This window comes from Arachis duranensis, chromosome 7 (genome assembly GCF_000817695.3).
Source record: "Arachis duranensis cultivar V14167 chromosome 7, aradu.V14167.gnm2.J7QH, whole genome shotgun sequence".
Taxonomy (NCBI): domain Eukaryota; kingdom Viridiplantae; phylum Streptophyta; class Magnoliopsida; order Fabales; family Fabaceae; genus Arachis; species Arachis duranensis.
Genome location: NC_029778.3, coordinates 4,398,065 through 4,405,880, shown reverse-complemented (window position 1 = coordinate 4,405,880; position 7,816 = coordinate 4,398,065). Strand labels below are relative to the sequence as shown.

Here is a 7,816-nt window from a genome sequence, read left to right as displayed (position 1 = left end):
TAAAATAATTGGTGCACCGATATTCTCCGGTGCACTTAAAATATTTCCATATATATATATATATATATAATTCTTACACATGTTTTTTTTCTACATGTATCACCATGACATGTGTTTTCTTTATTTTACTAACCTTGACACCTATAACCCCTGAACACCACAAATCACAATTCATTAATCATTTTTGTTTTGTTCCTCATGCATCACCGAACATGCATTTGGAGAAAGAAAAGAAAGAAAACCAAGAGAGTGAGGGCGTGAACTTCATATAAACATAAATCTTTCGACTTCGATTTCTTGAGTTCCATAACTCTAATAAAAAATTTAATCCAGTAAAAGTATTCGTATTCTCTTTTTCTACGTGTTGGCGTTACTTTTGATTGGTGGAAGTCGACGGTGACGTAACTCCCCTGTCTCTTGGCCAACTGGAGTTTAAGGAGGCACAGATGATTTCTGACGCTTTTCTCTTCAGCAGCTCGGTCAAAAAATTTTTTCGAAACTTTCGTTGATTTTGATTTTATACGGAAGTAGAAAATTTCGTTTTTTAAATTATAAGTTTTTAATTTAAGAATGCCAAAAAGCTTATTGAGTAATTGTAAATAATTTATACGTGTTTTGTGCGTCTCATTGATGAGAATTGGTTGTAATTGTGACTTGTGAGTGTTGGTCAATTTGGTGTTACTTGTTAAATTAAAATGTGAATTGAGTTTATGAATTGGGGTTGAATTGAGACTGTATTGGATGCTGGAATTTATGGTTATGGAAGTGGATGGTAACTGATTTTGGTATTAGTATGATGGTGAATAGATGCTGATGAAGGGCTGGTAAAAATACGCGAGAAGGTGATTTTGGTTAGTATTAAATGTTAAACGAGTATGGTCAGAGAGATTTATAAAGTCTGAATGAAGAAATGAATTTCCTTAAATTTCAAAAGCAAAAGATTTGAAACGAGTTAGTTTAATTAAAATAGAAAGAGGCTTAGTTTTAAAGAGAATGATTTGATTCTATTTGATATTTTGAAAGGTGTGAATATTGAAAATGATTTATTACTTGAAAATGCTTTGAAAAGAATTTGAAAGGTGGTAAAGTTGGCATCCTTGAAGGGTGGTAAAGTCTGGATTTTAGAAGAAATGCTGTCGAAATTTTATAAAACCTGAGGTTTTATTTGAAAAGTTATTTTAAAAGATTTGGTTTTGAAAAATTAAATTATTTGAGATTATTTAGTTGAGAAAAGGTGTATTCTATTTTTAAACTCGATTTATTATTAAAAACCTAATGTTTTAAATCCAATTTTATAAGGAGATATTTTGTTTTAAGTGTTGTTTTGAGTTCGGTTTTTGTAAGAAAAAGAATCTCTGCCACAGGAGAGCATATGTGACATTGTTTGGGTCTTAGTGCCAAATGTAAAGTGGGGACACCCACACACTGAGAACTATTTTCCAGATGTACGCTTATTGATTTGGAAAGTCACACTGTATGCGGCCTGGCCTTACGACTTAAAGTGACACTGTATGCGGCCTAGCCGTATGACTTATAAGCATACTGTATGCATCTGGAAAGCCATATCTAGGACTTGTGCCCGGGTAATGTCGAGAGCGGGTAGGCAACCGACACATGAGTTCATGGCCTGCGTTAGGGATAGACATGCATAATGTCTTTTGCATATTTGCATTTAATTGTGCTTGTTTGTTTTATTTCTTTGTGATTGTACTGCTTGTCTGGTTGTGACTTGCTTGTACATTAAATTGAGTCTCTTGTTTGTACTATTTGTTTGTGAATGTATTCAAGTGATTACGGATTGACATTTGACTGAGGATTAACTATGTGGCTGAGAGACGGGTAATGTGACTAGTTTTATATTTAGAATTCGTTTTGAGTTTAGCGATTTTAAAAAGAGATAATTAGTTAGATATAGTGGAACTAAGAGTATTTTCAAAGGGTTTGATAAAAATATGTTTTATTGAGTAAAGTTAATTATTTGCACTTTATTTCGTTATTTTTATGGCATTTCTATTCCCTATTGAGACTGTGTGGTTTGTTCTCACCCTAAAATCTTCCACCCTTTCAGTGACACTGGTTCGAAGACTCAGTTTGAAGCTATGGACGATTATTAGCTTTATTTGAGTTAAGTTAGGAGTTGAGTTGCTTTCATAGAATTCCCTCCCCTTTGTTATTTTAGATTTTATTTTATCCAGAGGGATAGGAATTGTATTCGAGTTTTATATTGGATTTATTTATATAGCGCTTATTATTATTAGTAATTATGTGAATATTAGTGTTTGAAGATCTCTTGATATGTGATTTTTAGTTAGTAAAAATATGATTTTTTTTTCTAGAATTTTTTCAAAAATTGAAACGCGATATCGACATACAAGCTCAATAGTAAATTTATAATAAAGAAAATCAGGTTTAGAACGCCTTATTTTTGGTACAATCATAACGTGCTAAAAGTTAGGGTGTTACACTAATCAACCATCTTGACCAATTTTTCTATCAATTTTTTAGATCGTAATTCGTAAAAGTCATTGTGTTGAGTTAAGAAATTAACTAAATTAATTAATGATGACAAACATTATTTTTGGGCAAAATAAATAATTAATGTTAAATGTTAATAAGTATATGTTGCAAATTATTTATTTTATGTTGCAGGCCAAATTCATTTTAAGCAGTCCAAATGGTATAATAATAATTTAGCAAGGCTGATGGGTAAATAAACAAACTCAGCCCGAAAGAAACAAAGCCAAAGGATCTGATGGGCCAACCGGGTTGCTTAATGGAAATTCAATCCAAACCCATATCCATCTCACAAAGCTTCTTTTGTAAGATTGAAGTCTTCTCCCTCTTGAAGTGCAACGTTCCTCTACTTTCTGACCAAGTCAAATCAACTTCAGAAAAAGTAAGAAAGAGAGAGAGCTTCTTCACTAAGTTAGAAACCAAAGAAGCAAGAAAGAGAGAGTTGAAGCTTAAAGCACAGAAGCTAAAACAGAAATTCCAAACCAAATCAAGCTTAAGAAAGGTAATCCATCTCATCCTGCATGCATCAGATCCTCATCCCTTCTTTCCAACTCTCTGCTCTATCCGAAAATGGCATTCAAAAGAAAAGTTGATCTCTGTTCTTCACTGCTACAAATCCACGGTCACAAGAGATTCTTGGGGACCAAGTTGCATCTCTATGGTTCAGATTTGGTTGACCATTGGAAGACAATTTCGGTTACTCCTTCATGACTTTCGGTCAAGTTGGAAAAGTCAGAAGCAAAGGTCCTACTTTGATGTTTGAGAAGAAAAAGTGAGCTTGTGGGTTGGTAAAGCTCAGTGCTCAAGGAGTTGACATAGGAAGATGAACCCATCAACATGCAAGGACATAAAAGAGGCTTGCTGTTCATTTAGAAACTAAGGAGAGAAAACCAGTGAATTGAGATTTTGTTCTGAGAAGAGCTCTTTGAAGAAGTTCAACTAACTGGACAGTGTAACCTAATCAAAGGTGCATTCCGCCAGTATAAAGAACTGAATCAGAGGCTTGCTAATCTGGTTTTTCGCATAGCGCAGAGGCTGTTCATGAAGTCAATCTCCTTCATATTTTACTGATTGTAATGTACTTTTCTAAGTTTATCTTTCTGTAATTTCTTGTGAGAAAATGCATTGTGAGAAAGCTTAAGAAAAAGCCATGAGTGGAAAAAGGTTGAGTGAAACACTTGAGAGAAAAGCCTAGAGTTATTTTCAGATTTCTTTAGGATGGTTAAGTGTCTTGTATCTTGTACCTGTAAGGTATCCCTTTCTTAGTTGGGTTGGCACTAAGAGGTATAGTTAGGTATTAGCATAGCCAATGTCAAGTTAGGTTAGAACTTGAGTGCGAAAGGATTGGGTCAATCCTGTGTTATTGGTGTATGTAATACTGTTAACTATAGTGAAATTCTTCCATAGTTGTGGAGGAGACTGGATGTAGGTTGCATAGCATAAGGCAACCGAACCAGGATACATGCTGGTGTTAGCTTTTCTCTTCTCTGCTGTGTTCTGTTTTCTGATATTTATGAGACAAAAATAAATTGTCTCATAAATTTTCGCTGCTGAGTTCAAACAGAATCAAAACTGCAAATTTATTTTAAAAGGGTAATAACAGCAACCAAAAAGGAAGGCATAGATTCAATCCCCCTTCTCTAAGCCTACCACAACATTCACATTGGTATGGTAGTCGTAGATATGGTAGTACTCGTAATACTCTTGTTACCTCCCTTCTTGCCTTTAATTAAATTTGGTGGAGGTAGCTTCTCCATGTTACAAATATTTCTGTAGACTTCAACTAAAAGAACTCTTAAGGGAGCGTAGGAGCAATACTTTTTACATTTTCTTTTTGGTGACTGTAACTAAAAAAAAAAAAAGAAGAAGTGAAGACCCTTCCACGACTCTAGCCATTCAGCATGGTAAACACCTTTCTTGATAGCATGTTTGGCCAATGAGTCAGCTACACAATTCGCCGTTCTCTGAATCAACACTAGCTCTGTCCTCCACAGATGTTGAGTAATGACACAAATCTTCTCTGCTAGTATGAGCAGAAAAATCTCTCAACAAAAAGAAGGTCTCAAGGCAATCAGTCTCATAATAAATATCTTTAAAACCAGCCTCTCAAACCAACAATAATCCTCTCTAAATAGCAAATAATTCACTCTAAAGAACACTGGAAGGGAAAATAATACCAACACAACCTGTCTTCCACATACCGTTTCAATCTTGGATAACACAACCGAAGCCAACAACACCATCAGCATCAAGTTTGCTAGCATCACAATTGACTGCGACAGAGCCATGGGCAGGGGGGATCCAGTCTAGAATCAAGGGAGACATGCAAGAAGCTTGTTGCAAGGTAAAAATCTTGTGTAACTTATTCTCAAAGGCATAGATTACAACAACCACAATATTCGGAGCCCAATGATCTGAAGGATTGAAAATAGCCTTGTTTCTCTCCTTCCATATCCACCAAAGAGTAGAAAAGAAGCGATAAGCATTACGATTCTTATCTCTCAAAATCCAAGGTAATAAATCAAGGTTCACCTTATCATAATTCAACCTTTGCCAAATATCGCGAGACATAAGACAGTCACGAAGGCAGTGAAGCACAGTTTCAGGGTTAGAGTTGCACCGAGGACAAAGATCTGGAGAGGTAAGGCCTCTCCGAAAAAGAAAGGAAACATTAGGTAACCCTTGATGAAGAGAAAACCAGACCAACAACTTATACTTTTTAGGAACCTTCAGTCGCCAAAACCATAATCAATTGTTTTGATCATCCCAATTTAAGTTCCTCTTGCACAACCAATAATAGCCCCATTTTGAGGTGTAAACCTTTGAAGAGGATGCATTCCAAAATCAACCAGTGCTACTTCCAACTTAAAAGTCCAGATTATAGGCTAGAATATTTTGTCTCAGCTCTTCTGGAATCATGGTGCAAACCTGATTCAAATTCCAAGTACCATTCTCCGATAAATCTTGAAGTCTTAGCTCAATATCCAAGATGTGGACAAAGGGAAGAACGTCTACAAGGACCCTTCAAATCTCCAACCATCATACCAGAAGGATTGGCGAGGAAGACCAATACTCCAGGAATAGCCATCTTGCAAGACTTGGAAGGCTTTATAAATACCCTTTCAAAAAGGGGAAGCATTATTAGAAAAAGGGAGAATTCTCACGTCCCTATTCGAAAGGTATTTATACGTGACAAGTTGAACCCAAATTTTCTCCGAAGAGTTGTAAGGGTGCCAAATAAGCTTACCTAGAAAAGCAATATTAGACCATCGAGGATCCCTTACTCCAAGACCACCATTTTTTTAGGGGTGATTACCGTCTTCCAATTAACAAAACTCATCCCTCTTCCATCAACTTGTCCTTTCTAGAGGAATCTGCGCATCATAGAAGAGATGTCATTACAAACACCTACTGGAAAGAGAGACACTTGCATATTATAAATAGGGATAAATGAGACCACTGAGTTGATGAGATACAATCTACCTACTTTGTTAAGGATTTTGCCTTTCTAGCCAGCAAGACACCCTCTAATCTTGTCTAGGATGTTATTAAAAGTAGCCCTAATCGTCCTCGAGTAACTCAAATTCATACCAAGATATCGCCCCAAGTCTTGGGTGAACCGGATGGAGATACCTCAGTGAATAAATCTTTTCTTCTATTGATGACATTCTTGGAACACAAAATTTTAGACTTTTTAAGGTTGATCTTTATGCCCGAAACTTTACAAAAGTTGCTAAGAGCATTCATCACAACTTGCACTTGAGCTTTTTTTGCTTTAACAACAACAGCAGATCATCAGCGAACATAAGGTGCGATATTCTCGGGCCACCTCTAGAAATAGCTACCAGGTCCCAACACCCATTATCCACTAACTTGGAAATATAATAGGCAAGCCGCTCCATACAAATGACAAAGGATATGGGGTCGTGCACCCTGACGGAGCCTTCTGTTAGGAGAAAATTTGTTGAGTCTAGAACCATTCCAAATGATGGATAGAAGAGAAGCTTTGACACAAGACATAATAAGCCTGACCGAGGGAGTAGGAAAACTAAAACTCGTCAGGAAATGCTCAAGAAACCGCCAGTCAACTCTATCATACGCTTTTTTTTAATCCATCTTAAAGGTTAGCATACTTTTTTTTACTTCGTATGCTTCATAAAATGCAGCACTTCTTGGGCAATAATGATATTATCCGGTGTACCTCTTTCCGAGATAAAACTACTCTGGAGGGGGCTGATGATCTCTTCCAAGAAGGGTCGTAAGCGATTAACCAACACCTTTGTAATGACTTTGTACATCACATTACATAGGCTAATGGACTTGAAATCCTTTATAAACGTTGGCGCTTCTATCTTAGGAATCAAAATAATGAGTCTCCATAAATTTCGGGTTAAAGTAACCTCCCGCAAAAGCTATTTTAACCAAATTCCAGACATCCGCTCCAATAATATCCTAAAGCCTTAAAGGAGCTCATGCCAAAGACAGCCACTTTGACCTCCAAGAAAGAGACCAGAGTGGTACTTTTTACTTTGACTAAATGAGTCATCATCCCGTTTTTGCTATATTTATTTTTATTGTGACCATTGTTATCTCAACCTTCCCTTTCATCCCGAGCTTGCTAGGGCTTTTTTAATTGTACAGCTTCTTCCATGTTAATATATTTTTTTACACGTACTTGTATGTCTGCTATGGAAGTTGAATGACGTTTAAAGATGAATTTGAAAATGGTTAATTTCGCAGGCCATTTATCAATTTCATGATGGCCATTTCAGTGAGAAGATGACGTATCTTCAAACACATTTTGTTGTAGTATTTTATGTATGTCGTGAGGAATGTCTCTGCTGATGTAGCATTATGTAATTAGATGCACCAATAAAATTACTTTGTATGAAGAAATGTTGTTATCATCATGCTTGATTCACACAGTAGTCATGACTCATGAATATACATTAATGTGAATATACACTTTTGCACTAGTTTCATTAATTTTAATGATTTTCATGCTTCTAAGATTAACTGTAGTTATCATCCTTATTAATTCCAGCAATGGTTATGATTCTACATTCACGTAATACACAATATGTATTTAGTTTCATTAATCAAAATAAAGACAAATAGTATTTCTCCTATTAATGGTGAAGTAAAGAAGAAAAGAACCATTATTATTAATTAAATATAAAAGTGGGGACAACTCAAACACAAATTCAAATTCAATCCAAATGAAAATGAGTGTCAAATGAAGACCTGAAGCTGATACCAGACCTTCATTGCTCGCACTTCTTTTCAACAACTAAATTTACTA

General features: G+C 35.7%; 1 protein-coding gene across 1 annotated transcript in view; it reads left to right on the top strand.

The window, feature by feature from the left end:
• Window positions 1-7,816, top strand: part of LOC107496587 (protein DETOXIFICATION 41) — a 17,013-nt gene that overhangs the window by 4,978 nt on the left and 4,219 nt on the right. The window lies entirely within an intron of this gene.